The 16,314-nt window shown below is 35.4% G+C and overlaps 1 pseudogene; it reads right to left on the reverse strand.

The window, feature by feature from the left end:
• Nucleotides 1-12,589: 12,589 nt before the first annotated feature.
• On the reverse strand, nucleotides 12,590-12,991 carry LOC143671834 (nuclear nucleic acid-binding protein C1D pseudogene; annotated as a pseudogene).
• Nucleotides 12,992-16,314: the final 3,323 nt, after the last annotated feature.

The following is a 16,314-nucleotide window of genomic DNA, read 5'->3' on the forward strand; positions in this document are numbered from 1 at the left end:
AGCTGTTCTCTTCTTCATGAACCATCTTAGTGTCTGTAAATATTTTTAAATCTCCTTCATTTTTCAAGGACAGTTTTGTGGAATATAGAATTATTGGCTGCCAGTTTTTCTACTTTCAGTGTCAAATATATCATTTCACTGCCTTCTTGCCTCCCTGGTTTCTTCTGAGAGATCCACACTTAGTCTTTTTGAGCATCCATTGTATGTAATAGATTGTTTTTTCTTGCTGCCTTAAGAATTCTCTCTTGTCTTTGGATTTGATAATCTGATTAGTAAGTGTTTTGATGTAGGTCTAATGAGACTTATTCTGTTTGGGTGTGCACCACTTCTTAGACCTTGGTTTTATGTTTTCATCAGAGTTGGGAAATTTTCCATGTTTATTTCCTCATTATTCTTTCTGTCTCTTTTACCTTCTCTTCTCCTTCTTGGACACCCATAACAGATACATCCATGTGTTTCAGATTGATCCCTGAGATCCTTCTCCAATGTTTTCATTTTTTTCTCAATTTTTAATCTTTGTATAGAATTCTAGATGTCCTGTCTTCTAATTCATTGATCCTTTCTTCTGTCTCTTCAAATCTGTTGTTGTATATCTCTATTTTGTTGTTCACCACTTCTATTGTACCTTTCATTCCATAAGTTCTCCTATTTTTTAAGCCTTTGAGTTCTTCCATATGAACACATTATGTCTTGTTTATATCCTTCATGTCTTTTTCCATATGTTCATTCAACTCTTAATTATTTAAAAGACCTGTGATAACATCACTAGTTAGTTGTTTCAATTCCTGTATTTCAGTTTTAGGTGTTAGTTTGTTCCTTTGTTTAGCCACAACTCTACTTTTGTGATATTAATCAAGATTTTGGTGTTAAAGTGTCTGATTTTCTTTATTCTAGAGGTCATTTTATGTCTTTTGCTTAAGGTTTAATTGGTTTTAGCTCTCTATCTGTTCAGCTATCTCACCAACTGGTTGTCTGAATATTTTCTGCAGTCTCCCCAACAAAACCAGGTGCCCACAGCAGTTTCCTCAAGAATGGTTATAGACAATGGTCACCAGAGTAAAGTCTCTGTGAGTAAAACAAGTCTGCTGTTTCACAGTGGTACTGTTTTTCACTGTCCTGCCAGACATGGGTTTATTTTAGGGCCCTGCTTCAACAGTTGTATCATATATGGTTCTCAGCCAAAACAGGGTGGTTTCCCATGCAGGGGGGTTAGCCATGCTCCAATCAGCCTGAAACAATTTTTGGGTAGGTTTCTTCAATTCTCTTGTACTTTCTGCTCTGCTCAGCTGATTGCACTGTGCAATAATTAAATATCCCTCAGAGCACTGGTTGTATCTCTCCAGTTCTGGCTGGAAAAGTTGGTTTCCTGTTCCCTCTCTTTGCCAGCCAAGATCTGGCACAATATGGATCTGTGTCCCCTGCTTTACTTGTGTCCAAGTTCAGCTCCATCTGTTTCAGTCCTTAGCCTTCCCTTCTGACTAAAAGTGCCATTTCTCATAAGGGTGGGGTGAGGGCTTTAAGTCTCAGAGCTTGAAACTCAGCTTCTCTCCATGTTTTATCAAGCTCTCTGTCTCACTGACATGGAGCTTGAAATGCCCTTTTTTGTCTCCCAGGTCTCCAAATGGTGATAATGTCCCACTGCTATGAGAGAATATATATTCTACGTCTCCATTGGAAGGGGTCCCTTCTGCTATTATCTGCTTGTTCCACACAATAAAACCAAGTGAGGAGTGGGGAGAGGACTGGCCAGTAAAAGGTGGAAATTTCCTGCCTGATATTCCTCTACAGCTTCAATTTGGGATTTGTAGTGGGACCATCAAGTCCATATCCTCCTCCAGAATTCTGAATATTTCAGAATTGTTCTTTCTTTTAATGCTGAATCTCCTAGGAGAGATTTTGAGTAGCTGTTTACATTACCATGTTGATGACATCACCTCTCACCCTCTATTTTGAAGGATGGTTTTGCTGGATATAGAATTCTTGGTTAACATATCTTTTCTACCTTTAGCACATTACATTTGTCATACCTATGCTTTCTGGCATCCATGATTATGGAGGAGAAATCAGATATTAAAGTTATTGAAAATTCCTAGTACATGATGAGTTATTTCTTGCCTGTTTCAATAACCTCTATTTGATTTTGAACTTGGGTAATTTGACTATAATGTTTTGTGCTGTGTATCTGTGAGTTTATGTTATTTGGAATTTGTTGCACTTCTTTGTGAGAAGACATGCATTCTTTTCATAAGATTTGGGATATTTTTGACCAATATATCTTGAAATATTATTTCTGGCCATTTATCTCCTTTCCCTGTGGATCTTTCTTTATATATTTATTGGTTTCCTTGATGGTGTAATACAGTTCTCTTATCTTCTGTTCATTTTACTTCATTGTTTTCTCTTCCAACTTAATAATCTCAATTGACCCTTCTTTATGTGTGATAAGCTTTTTATCTGCCTAATAAAATCTGATTTTGAACTCCTCTAGTAAATTTTTCTTTTCAGTTATTTTACTTTATAGCTCCAGAATTTCTATTTGATTCAATTTTATAATTTCTATCTCTTCATTGATTTTCTCTACTCTATGATCATTCTCCCGGTTTTCTTTAGTTCTTTGTCCAGGGTTCCAAATGATTTTAAAGAATATTTAAAAACAGTTGATATAAGGTCTTGCCTAGTAATTCTGATGCTTATACCTCCTCAGGGATGGTTATCATTTATCTTTTCCTGTGAATTGGCTGTTCTGTTTATTCTTTGCATGCCTCAGAATATTTTGTTGAAAATTAGATGTTTTGAATATTATAATGTGGTGGTTCTGGAGATAAGACTCTCTTTCTTTTTCAGTATTTCCTTTTGTGGATTGTTGTTCATAAGTGGTGTTTGCTTATTTAGTGATTTTTTCCTAAACTATTTTGTAAAGTCTGTATTATTTGTCAATGTGACCCCTCACATCAGTGTTTCATTGGCTTAATAAATAGTCAACTAGGTTTAGATAGAATTTCCTTAAACTCTTGGAACCAAAAGAAAAAGGAAACATAAATAAAAGAAGAAAAGAAATAAAATATTCTTCAAATTTGCATACTGGTTCTGTTCTGGGGCATAAAAACAATGCTTAAGCTAGGCCTTTGACACTCTGTGCTAGCTTTCACTTCTTGCGTGTGTGTAGAGTATGGTGGCTAGACATAGGTGGAAACTTAAGGTATTTACATGTCTTTTTTTACTTATGTCTAGGCTTACATATGCTCATGGGCTTCTCATGTCTCCAGTATACTTGGAAGCATGTATGTTTTTGTATGCTATATGATGAGGGTCACATTTCATTCTTTCCCATGTGGCTATCCCATTATTGCAGTATGATTGTGGTATTTTTCTTTTTTGGGGAAGTGCATGCACCTGGAATTGAACCCGGGTCTCCTGCTTGGCAGGTGTACATGAAAGTTTGAAGGGCTGTTATTCCTCCATGAAACTAATTTCCAATACTCTTTTCTTCCCAGGATTTTCCTGTCTATTGTTTGCCTCAACTGTCTTGCTGGCCTCAGGCTACTTTACCCAATATTTCTGCTTTTAGAAGTTTTCAGCAAAGCCCTCTGGGTAGATTGCCTCAGACTTAGGGATGCTCCGAATTGGGTAAAACAAAGGAAAGACCTCCCATTTTGTCCTTCAGAGATCTGCCTGAGGGGTCAAAGCCCACATCCACAGTTCTTTAAGATGAGTTCTATATTGTTCCCTCTGGCAGCAGTTTCCTGTATCTGGAATGTGAGCCATCATTCTTGTGGCTGCTGCTGTTTTTGGAGTGTTGAGGATTGTAAATAGACAGTTCATAACACTGCTTACTGTTAAGGAGCAGCTTTTCTTTCACTCAGACTTCCTCTGGTTGTTGCATGTTGTTGACTAAATTCCAAAATTCTGTAAAAGTTGATTCTGACAGCTTTTCTGTCAGATCATTGGTTGCTTCTGTGGAGATATGGAGCCCTGGATTACTTACTCTGCCATTTTTGGTGATACAGCATGAAGTGCAACATTTTTTAATGGATATGTCTCAGCCTTGGCCATACTGAGTCAATTACAGATATTACTTTCAGGGAATAATTAAATATATTTGTAACATATTGTATTGGCTTGCAAGCTGATAGAATGTGATATACCAGAACTGGTATGGCTTTTAAAAGGAGGAATTTAATAAGTTCCAAGTTTACAGTTTAAAGGCAATGAAAACACCCAAATTAAGACACAAACAAGAAGTTACCTTAATTCAAGTAAAGTTCATGGGTTAGGAACACCTTTGTCAGCTGGGTAGTCACATGGTTGGCATCTGCCTCTCCAGGTTCTGGCTTGCTTAACATCTCATGGTGACTTCTGCTGGGCTCCAAGCATTTCCAAATATCTCTGTCTCTGTTCTCTACATGTACACATCTGTGTCAGCTCTGTTATGAAGTTTCTGTTGGTGCTAAGGCTTCTGTAATTTCTGTAGGATGTGTCAGCTTTGAACTGTCTCCAAAATATTTTCCTCTTTTAAAGGATTCTAGTAAGCCAATCAATACCCACCTCGAATAGGTGGAATTACATCTCCAGGTAACCAAAATTAATACCCACAATGGGTGTGTCACATCACCCTGGAGAAAATCTAATTAAAAGATTCCAATTTACAGTACTGAATAGAGATTAATAGAAAAGGTTGCTCCCACAAGATTGGATCAGAATTAAAACATGGCAATTCTGGGATACATAATAGATTCAAACCAGCACACATGTTAAAGTAAAATACAATTAGTAGTAATATAAAATAATATGATATATCTTACAAAACATATGTATATATTTGTGTGTTTTTAAATCTTTTCTATTGAAGTACAATGTCTACACATAAAACGCATATACCATTAATGTATGGCTTCAACAATTTTTAGATACTGATCACTCTGTTATCACCATAACCGTAAATAAGATATAAAACTTTCTCAGAAACTTACCTTGTCATTCCCAAGCATTACCCCTACCAGAGGCAAACACTCTTATTTATTACCACCCATTAAAGATAACTACTATAACAATTTCTATCCTTGAGCACTTGTTCTTTCATACAGCATTGTGTCTGTGAGAATCTAAAAGAATATGAAGCAGCAATTTGTTCTTTTCCATTGTGCATTTCACTGTACAAAATATTCCACAAATTATCCATTCCACTCTGGAAAGACATTTTTGTTTTTGAACTTACATTATTTTTTGAATTGCATTATTACATTATTACAAGTAATGCTGCCATGAATAGTCTTATTATTTTTCAGTGCATAAATGCTTTCATTTACATATGGAGTGTACCTAGAAGAAGAAATGTTGGGTTACTGAATATGCATATGTTTGATTTTATAGGTAAGTTAAATGTTTTTTAAACTGGTGCACTAGGAAAGAGTTATCATGACCAAAATCTGGTATTTTGAGTTTTTCATTACCTTATATGTTCGCTTCATTATTTGTTGGTATGTAATATTATTTCAACATGTTTTTTTAAATTTTTTAATTGAAATAGTTTCAAATTTATAGGACAGTTACAAAATTAATACAAATCATATACAGAGAATTTGAATATACATCTATACCCCTAGTTTCCCCAAAATATGAAGCGAACATATAAGGTAATGAAAAACTCAAAATGCCAGATTTTGGTCATGATAACTCTTTCCTAGTGCAGCAGTTTAAAAAACATTTAACTTACCCATAAAACCAAACATATGCATTTACAAATGTAAATTGTTGACACTTGTGTCATGTCATTCTATCAATCTGTCTGTGTATGGCTGTCTATCTATTTGTCAATCCATTTTCTGGATATGTGAATACATACTATATATATCCTGCTTGCTGAACATATAATACTGCTATATGTATTTCATAATAGCAAGGAAAATTTATATAGCCACCTTAAGAGTAGCTATCAAGTTAAAATTATGTAATATTGATATAATCTTACATTTATTTATAAATAAATTTTCCCACTTATTCATATCTCCCAATACTTAAAGCCTTTATCTCTTCTTTTGCTAATCTCATCCAGAATCATGTATTTCATTTAATTAGTATTGTCTCTTTAGTTGATCTTTCTTTAAATCTAGTTGTGGGAACATACATGCAACTTAAAATTTCCTACCTCAGTGACTCCCAAATATACCATTCAATGAGATTAATCACATTCAAAATGTTGTGTTACTCTCACATCCTTCCATTATTAAAGCTTTCTAATCCTTCCAAACAGAAATCCTACATTCATTTTTCATTACATCTGTATTAAACCTGTCCCTGTGCATGGCAACACACACTGTACTTTCTTTCTCTATGAGATTACATATTCTTTTTTTCCTTTGGGCTAACGGCTTAAGTTAAACATTCTACATCTATAACAATCTCCTTTGTTTTATTACCAACTTAACTTCAGCAGTATAGACAAACTATGTTCTTATACCCTTCATCCTCCCCATGTTTATGTAGTTTTCATCACAAATTGCATGTTTGTACATTATGAACTCAAAACACTGATTTATCATTATATCTTGTGCATTTTTCTTTTAGATACTGTAGAAAGCAAAAAGAGGAAGTTTAAATCCAAAATACAAAAATATTAGCATTGTTATGTACCCTATGCCATTACTTTCATTGGAGATCTGCATTTCCTCATGTAGCCTTGATCTTTTGTCTATTTTCCTTCCTTTTCAATCTGGAGAACTTTCTTTAGCATCTCTTGTAGGGTAGTGTACTGATGATGAAATCCATAAGCTTTGTTTATCTGGGAATATTTTAACCTCTCCCTCATTTAAAAAAATATGGTGAAATATAACATATGAACAAAAAGGCAATAAATTTCCAGGTACTTTTTTTTAACTCTTTAATTGTATAATATAGCATATGTAAAAAGCAAAGACAGAAAAAACAAATAGTTCTCAAAGCACTCTTCAACAAGTAGTTAGAGTTCAGAAGCTAGAGTTTGTCATGAACTGATCCCATGGTACCATCATCTCAGATTTCTCCTTCTAGCTGCTCTAGAGCATAGGAGGACAGAAGGAATAAATATGTTTTTATCATCTAAATCAACTTTTATTTTCTTTTCTTGTAAAAATAACATATATATATGTTATTATATAAAAAAATAATACATATATACACACACACACACACACACACATTTGAAAAGCAATACATTTCAAAGCACAGTACAGCATTAGTTATAGAACAGATGTCAGAGTTTGGTATGGGTTACAATTCCACAGTTCTAGGGTTTTACTTCTAGCCATGCTAAGATTCTAGAGACTAAAAGAAATATCAATTTAATGATTCAGAAATCATATTTGTTTGTTAAACCCTACCTCCTCCATACAACTCCATCATCACCTTGGTCTTTCCACCCCACTCTTTAGGGATACTTGGGCTATGGTCACTACAACTTTTTCATATTTGAAGGGGCAGTCAATAGTATGGGGTAGGGAGATGGAATTAGTTGATGTTCTAGGGAGGCTGAACCCTCTAGGTTTAGGATTTATCTGGTCCCAGGACCCATCTGGAGGTTGTAGATTTCTGGAACATTACCCTAGTGCATGGAACCTTTGTAGAATCTTATATATTCCCCTAGGTGTTCCTTAGGATTGGGTAAAATGGTTTTGGTTGGAATTTGGCAATTTATGATAGGTAGTAATGTCTAACTGAAGCTTTCATAAGAGTGACCTCCAGAGTAGCATCTTGACTTATTTGAACTCCCTTAGCCACTGATACTGTATTAGTTATACTTCTTTCCCCACTTTTGGTCAAGATGGCATTATTGATCCCATGGTGCCAGGCCTGGAGTCATCCCTGGGAGTCATCTCCCACACCACCAGGGAGATTTCTACCCCTGGATTTCATGTTACACATAAGGGGGAGGTCAATGATTTCACTTACAAAGTTGGGCTTAGAAAGAATAAGGCCACATCTAAGCACCAAAAGAGGTCCTCCAGAAGTAATTTTTAGGCATACCTATAAGTAGGATAAGCTTCTTCCCTACATACTTTATAAGAGTAAGCCTCAAGATCAAGGGCTTGGTTTATTGATTTGGAGTCCCTAATATTTGACACAGTATCAGGGGACTCCCTGATGTTAATGTTTAATAATTTCATATTCTCTGATTCCTCAAGGGACTTTGCCAATACTTTTTGATTATCTGCTTAATATATTCTAGGATGTATCCAGGCATTACATTAAGCTATACAGGATTAAAGGCTCTCATTCTTATTCTGGGCCCCCTGTGTTTCAGTTGTTCAAATGAGCTATATAGACAGGTTGACTTAGATTATGCACTACAGAAAATTTTTGTTATGGAAAAAATAAACCTTTCTTCCTTTGGTCTCAAAGAGCAAGTGTGGTTCTAAAATACAGACAATGTCTCCTTTACCCTTGTGTTCTGAATTACCTTAATCCCAACCTGATTGGCTTCATTCTTATCTCCAAATACCAGATTATAGACATGTCCAAGTACTTTTTAACAAATAGATATAGATCAGACTTTAAAGTTTTTTATGGGTTTCAGTTCCATGATTTTTCATTTTTTCCTTCTAGCTGTGCCAAGATGCTGGAGACCAACAGAAATGTCAATATAATGATTCAGCAGGCATACTCATTTGTTAAATCCTATCTTCTCTGTTATAATTCCTCCTTTTCTTTAAATAAAACAGTTAAATAAAAGCAATACATTTCAAAGTACATCACATCAATTAGTTGTAGAACAGATTTTGGAATTTGATATGGGTTACAATTCCACAGTTTTAGGGTTTTATTTTTTGCTGCTTTAAAGTACTAGAGGGTAAAATAAATACCAGTGTAGTGATTCAGCACTCATACTCCTTTGTTAAACCTGAACTTCTCTGTATAACTCCATCATCACCTTTGATCTTTCTCCCAGTCTTTAGGAGTATCTGGGCTATGCTCATTCTAATGTTTTCATGTTGGATGGGGCTGTCAGTAATATGGGAGGAGGGATGGAACTAGCTGATGTTCTGGAAAGGCTAGCCCCTCTACATTTCAGGACTTATCTGGTCCAGGGATCCATTGGGATGTTGTAGGTTTTGGAAAGTTACCCTAATGCATGGAAACTTTGTAGACTTGTATAATGCCATAGGTATTCTTTACAATTGGCAGGAATAGTTTGGGTTGGGGTTTGACAAGTTATGATAGATAACAATGTCTAACTGAAACAAGTGTAAGAGGGACCTCTAGAGTAGCCTCTTGACTCTATTTGAACTTTCTCAGCCACTGATACCTTATTTGTTACACCTCCTTTCCCTCTTTTGGTCAGGATGGCATTGTTGACCTCACAGTGCCAGAACCAGGTCCATCCCTGGGGGTCATCTCCCATGCTACCAGGGAGACTTTCATCCCTGAATGTTATGTGCCACACAGTGGGTTGGGCAATGGTTTTATTTGCAGAGTTGGGCTTAGAGAGAGGGAGGCCACATCTGAGCAACAAAAGAGGTCCTCTGGAGGTGACTCTTAGGCATCCCTACAGGTAGGCTAAGGTGCTCTGCTATATACATAAGCTTCACAAGAGCAATCCTCAAGATCAATTGTTTGGCCTCTTGGTTAAGGTGCCCCTAATGTTTGACACAGTATCCAGGGTTTCCCCACTAGTAAAGTATAATAGTTCTATCATTTCTCTCCCATCCCTCAAGGGACTTTGCCAATACCTTTTATCTGTTTAATATACTCTGCTCTTCCTTATTTTGAAAGAGAATTTTTCTGTATATAGTATTCTTAGTTGGCAAATTTTCACTTTTAGCACTCACTTTAAATATGCCATCCAACTGCCTTCATACCATCATGGATTCTGATGAGAAATTGATGATTAATCTTATTGAGGCTCCCTTCTATATGAAATGTTGTTTCTCTCTTGGGACATTTAGAATTTTTTTCTTTATCTTTGACATTTGACAGTTTGATTATAATATGTTGCAGCATGGGTTTCTTAATGTTTTTCTTGTTTGGAGTTTTTTTGAGAATCTTTAATGTGGTCATGTCTTCTGTTATATTTAGGAAGTTTACAGCCATTATATATTTGAATATTCTCTCTGACTCTTTTTTGTCTTCATTCTCCTTCTAGAACTCCCACAATGCATATGTCAGTATGCTCCATGGTGTCCTTCTGGTTCCTCAGGCTCTTTCCACTTTTCTTCATTCTTTCTTGTTTCTACTCAAACTGAATGATTTCAATTTTCTTACCTTCAAGTTCTCTGATTCATTCTTCTTCCAGCTCCAAGCTGTTTTTGAATATCTCTAGGAAAACTTTAATTTCTGTTACTGTGATTTTCATCTCTGTTCATTTCCTTTTTGTAATTAACATCTTTCTATTGATATTTTCTTTTTTATTTTTCTCTAATAAAGGGATCTATTCAGTTAAAAATTTAGCAGTTTGGGAAGGGACAGAGCTATGCCCACTGGGCTTCTGGGTTTTCCCTGAGGCATGTCCTTTCTTCATCTCTAAACATTGGGTCTGAGCTGGCTCGGAACTCCTCTCTTCTGACTCTTCATTTTAAACCCCATTCATTGCCAAAGGCACTCCCCTTAGCTGACCACAGATGTAATCAGCTGTAGTTGAAATTCACATGCTGATGATTTAAGTACACAGCAACAGAAAATGTGGGCACTTTTACCTGGCCAAGTTGACACATGAAACTAAATACTACACAATACATATCACATATCTTCCTCTGTGTGTGTGTATGTATGGATAAAGAAATATATCTATGTATTTAAAAAAAGAAATAGAATAGCAAAATGGCTTTAGTTTAAAGAGTCAGGAAACATGTTATTTGAGAGCTCAAAGGGCACCAAATGAAACAATATCAGCCAAATGCAGAACAAAATGGTCTACATGATGTCTACAATAATAGCACAAAATCAGAAGTGATTCCTTGTTATGATTTCTTTTTTTTTAATTTTAATTAAAAAAACTCTTTGGGTAAAGTCCAAGATGAGTGGTACAGTAGCAAACTGTATAACAAACTTTTATTCTTTTTGCAATAATATTTTTCAACATAGACTCTTGAAAGATAACATTCACATAGCCAGAAAATGACGGTCTTCTTTTCTAGTTCCCCTAATCATCTTATTCAAATCATATCACTAAGAATTTCCTGGATACTTGTCTTTGAATTACTGTATCAGTATAAACTTTAAGTTCAAACCCTGCCTAGGTCTACGTTCATTTTAGCAGAAGCATCTTGAAATGTTGAATTATTATCTTCAATTTATTTTAGTCATTTATTGTAGCTGCCAAACTGAAATGATATACTTTACAGGCAACACTAAACTGAAAGGCAAATGATAAAAAAAATCTCTTAAATGTTTCATTTATAAAGCTTATTTTTTCCATCGTCAAATTTTGTATACTGTTTGAAATATATCATTTTTCAAAATTAATATCTTGCATGCAGCTATTCTGCCATGATACATTTGCTAAACTTGAAGGTTTATAAAGGGGAAAAAGTAAAAATTAGTATCTTCTTTCAAGCTTTTATGAATGGATGATTAACACAGGGCAAAATTGTTTTTGGTTTCTGGCCTTTTGGAAGCAAGAAGAGGGTTGAAGTTAAACCTCAGTTGCCAACAGGTTGTCACTATAGATATTCTTTTTCTGGATAGAGTTATTTATCCTCCTGGCTATATTAAAAATTATGCGATAAAATAAACACTTTAAAAAGGCCCATCAAGTGAGAAGCAGCTGCTATAAGAAGCAGTCTATTATAGTTAGCTCACTCTGATAGGAAAACTAATCAGCAAACCAAAACATCCAAAGCATTTTCTTGAAATACTGATAGCAAGCTATAAAATAGAAAATTAATCAATAGAACAAATCTACAACCTTCTATCATAAAATTTTATACACTTTCCCACAACATAATTGTTAATGACAACTATAAAATGCTAATATGTAAAATAAAATATTGTTTATATTTCCAAGACTGAAAGATTTAGACAAGAAAATAGTGAAAAAGAAAATATTTCTATTAGTAATATACATTCAGGTCACATTTATATAAAACAGGTTCTACTAAGGTAGTTGCATAAAAAAGCCACTGAATATAACAAGTTTACTGATTATGCAGTCTTAGTAATGAAGGATGTAAAGAAGATGCCAGTCCTTCTTTTTCTTCCCTTTATATACCAAACTTAGCCAGGCTGCATGGCACTCAGAAACTGCAAATCTGTCTTAATGACATTTTTGTAAACCCAGAATTTCTGATAATGTAGTACAAAAATTATAATTCAACTGTATCATAAACTGAATGACTCCTAAAGCATCCTTTTCTCCAATGACATCTTTAAGAAAACAATATCTACATTCAACAGACTGTCCGTTTTCAAAACATTTCCTACATTTCTAGTCCATTTTAAAAGCCTTATTTCAAAATAATAACAATCCATTTCTAATAGCTAAGTGGGACACGTTTTTAATCTGTTGGGTCTAAAAGTCAATCAGCTTGACATGACCTTTCAATTCTGGAAATGCAGTAAACCATAATTTAAGCTTCAATTTTTCTCTGAACACAATCTACTTTATCAAAATGAGTTCCCATCATGCACCTCTGTCCAACTTCCCAGCTTTTTCCTTGTCCGTTATTTCTTTGACTCTATTCATATATACTCTGATTCTTTCCAATTTCTGCTTTACTGGATGTTCCTTAGGATTAACTCCTTGAGTTGCCAAATAAACCCAAGACATTGAATTTAATGTGTATGCAGAAAGTAAATCCACTTTTGCTTGTTGTAGTGGGTCCAACTTCTGTAACAACTCATTTCTAGAAACAGACATCATGGTCTTGAGCATCTCATCCGTAGAACCAAAGGAATTTTCAAATGTTGATGAAAACTCATGAATTTCTACTGGATAGTCTTCCTTAATTTCTTCACTGCCATTATGGCCATCTTGGACTCCAGTCTCCCTGAAAGCAATAAGCAATATTTTTTTTTTGTTCATCTATCATTTTCCTGACTTCATTTAGTTCATTGTCTATGATATCTTTTACCTCCTTGAATAAATTTAGGACCTTCTTTTTTTTTGCATGGGCAGGCACTGGGAATTGAACCAGGGTCTCTGGCATGGCAGGTGAGAATTCTGCCACTGAGCACAGTAAGACCTTCTTTTAAAAGTCATTGCCTGGTATGCCCTAGGTCTGTTCATCCTCTTTGATAGTTTCTAGTATTTTAATCTTAAGCTTTGCCTGTGACATTGCTGCCATTGCTCCCTGTTACCTTTTGTGGTAACCGGATATTTTGATATTTTAACATGTAATTACTGGAATTTATACTGTGTGGTATCTGTTCCTTAAGTTTGTATCCAGATAGTGGTATGACAAAGCTTTCTTTGAATACCAGGGGCTAACAAAAAAAAACATGGAAAAAGAAAACACCTTTTCCAGTCTTTGCAGATTGATCTGCATGACTCTCCTTCAGAGCTGATCCATAAAATTTGTTTAGAAAATAGCTTGAGGCCAAATGTAGGGGACTTCTTGATCCTTTCTGGGCATGAATCTTGCCTTGAGTGTGTATGTATGGCCCTAGGGATTTGTCAATATATGCAGATATAAATGTCCCTTTTCCCCCAGGGGAAAGTTTCTTCATGCTCCAGGACACTACAATGTATGTTCTGCAACTAACAATCCCCTACACAAGGCAACATCGTTTGACTGCTCATCCACAGTATTCTGTGGGAAAGCTCTATGGACTCCCTTCTATGTGCAGGGCAAGTTCTGGGATGGAGAGTCCTTTAAGTCCCTACCAGACAGATTGAGGCTGAAATACATTCTCCCAGTATATGTACATGGATCACTCTGCTCCTTCCAGAACCAGGACCATGGATCTACACTGGAACTTGTAGACTGGCCTAATGCCAAGCTGGTGAGGGGGTGATGGGGAGCTGTCAATGCACAATGAGATCCTACTGCTTTTATTCTTTAAATATTTATGTATTTTTTTGAGATATCTTCACACACCAAATAATCCTTTCAAAGTATACAATTAATGGCTCACAGTGTCATCACATAGTTGAATATTCATTCTATTTTTAGAACACTTGCATTACTCCAGAAAATAAAATTAAAAGAAAACCCCAAACATCCCATATCCTTTACCGCTCCCTCTTATGACCAATAGTATTGCAATCTACCCAATTTTAAGACTTACAATAGAGGTAGGTTAACTAAGATAGTGTAGAGTTCAAAAACACACTTGACAATACAATTTCGTGTAACCATCACTTAGTATTGTGCTATCCTTTTCTGGGAGATCCAAGTGTTTTTAAGTAGACTTTATCTTATTACTGCAGTACTTTAATTTTTTCTGGAGCTTTGAGAAAGATGCTTCTGCCACCTCTCGCTGATTTTTCAAAGCTTCTGGGAAAGAGCTATGAAGCATCTCACTCTGTCATCTTGATAAGGGTCATGTCTAATGTAAAAGCACTTTTAATTTTCTTTCATTGACAGCTCTCATTAAGGGGCATGTTTGCTGTCATCTTTTTGTAAATACACTTTCAACAGATTGTGGAATTTTTTTCTATTCCTAGATTGCAAGGATTTTTCCATGTGAAAATATTGATTTTAACTAACATCTTTCTATATTTGCATTAAAATCCTTTTCCTCATTAATTCTGTTAATGTGATTAGTTAATTACTTATTCTAATCTTCTCCTTGAAACCCTCCAATGATTTCCTATTGGCTGCAGAAATTTTAACAGGCTACATCTACCAGATTTTCTGAATTTGCTCTTATTGCATTTTTTCTCTAGAATAGCAAATTCATTTCTTCCCACACACAATTGAAAAATAAAAATAATTATCCATTATACTGGGTGTATGATACTACTCTATTGTGATTTTAATTTTCCCTTCCTTTGGAATTTATTATATGAACTGCTTTTTCTTATGCTTATTGGCTATTAGTATGTCTCCTTTTATGAATTGTCTGATCAAGTATTTTTCTCTTTTGTATTAGGTTATTCCCTATTCTCTGGTAAAGTGTATCTCATATTGGCATTACTTCTTTAATAGTATGGAAGAAGTCACCAATGAGACCACTTGGACTTTCAGTTGTATACCTGGGTAGATATTTTAACCATGGATTCAATTACTTTGATTGATATAATACTATACATATTTTGTGGATCTTATTGTTACTTGATAATTTTTATTTTCAGGATATAGTCAACTTTAAGTTCTCACATTTATTTACCAAATATTGTTCATTATTAATATTTTAACAGGTTTATTCAGATATTATTCACATGCTGTATGTTACAATTTTTTAATATCTTAGACTCAATAAAGATGCTTCATTTATATTATCAATTGTCATGGTTAGGGACAGGTGTCAACTTGGCCAAGTTATGGTACCTGTTCACCTGATTGGGCAAGCGCTGGCCTGTCTGTGCAATGAGGACATTTCATAGGATTAGGTCATGATCACGTCAGCTACATCCACAGCTGATTCCATTTGTAATCAGCCAAAGGGGAGTGTCTTCTGCAATTAGTGATGCTAAATCCAATCATGGGAAGCCTTTTAAGGAGGACTCAGAGGAGACAGGGTTCCATTCCTGCTTTGGCTGGTGAGCCTCTCCTGTGGAGTTCATCCAGGCCATCCATTGGAGTCATCGGCTTCGCAGCCTGCCCTGTGGATTTTGGACTCTGCGTTCCTATGGTCACGTGAGACACTTTCATAAATTTTATATTTGCAAGTGTTCCCTGTTGATTCTGTTTCTCTAGAGAACCCTAACTAATACATCTTGGTACCGGGAGTGGTTCTTAAGGAACAGAATCTTAAAAATGGGTTTTTATGAATGGTTTTCTACTCTGACTGGGCTCAGAGACACTAAGGACTCTGATTCCCGTAATCAGAATGACACTCCCAATCCATGGACTGAGTTGGCAAAGGAGATAGTCAAAATATCATCATTCGATTCTCCTAATGCTTCGCTTGTACGAAGCCAGACTCTGGGGGATAATGTTTTTGACACCTTTACAGAGTTTTGTAGAAATAAGAGTTATAGAGATGTTGGTTGGTTGTTGTTAGATACACTGTCTACATTAAAGGGTGAAAGGGATGGGCTTAAGGCTTCAAACAAGAAGCTTAAGTGCCGTCTGAAAGATGTAGAGGTTTCTATGAGTATCCTGAAGGAAAATTTTATTTCCTGTAGCCGTAGACTTGAGATCTCTGAAAATCAGACTCAGAATCTTATTGTTAGAGTAGCAACTTTACAACGTAAACTGAAATCTCAGTCTTGCATGGTGTCTGCCGTTAAAGTGAGGG

Source organism: Tamandua tetradactyla, chromosome X (assembly GCF_023851605.1).
Source record: "Tamandua tetradactyla isolate mTamTet1 chromosome X, mTamTet1.pri, whole genome shotgun sequence".
Taxonomy (NCBI): domain Eukaryota; kingdom Metazoa; phylum Chordata; class Mammalia; order Pilosa; family Myrmecophagidae; genus Tamandua; species Tamandua tetradactyla.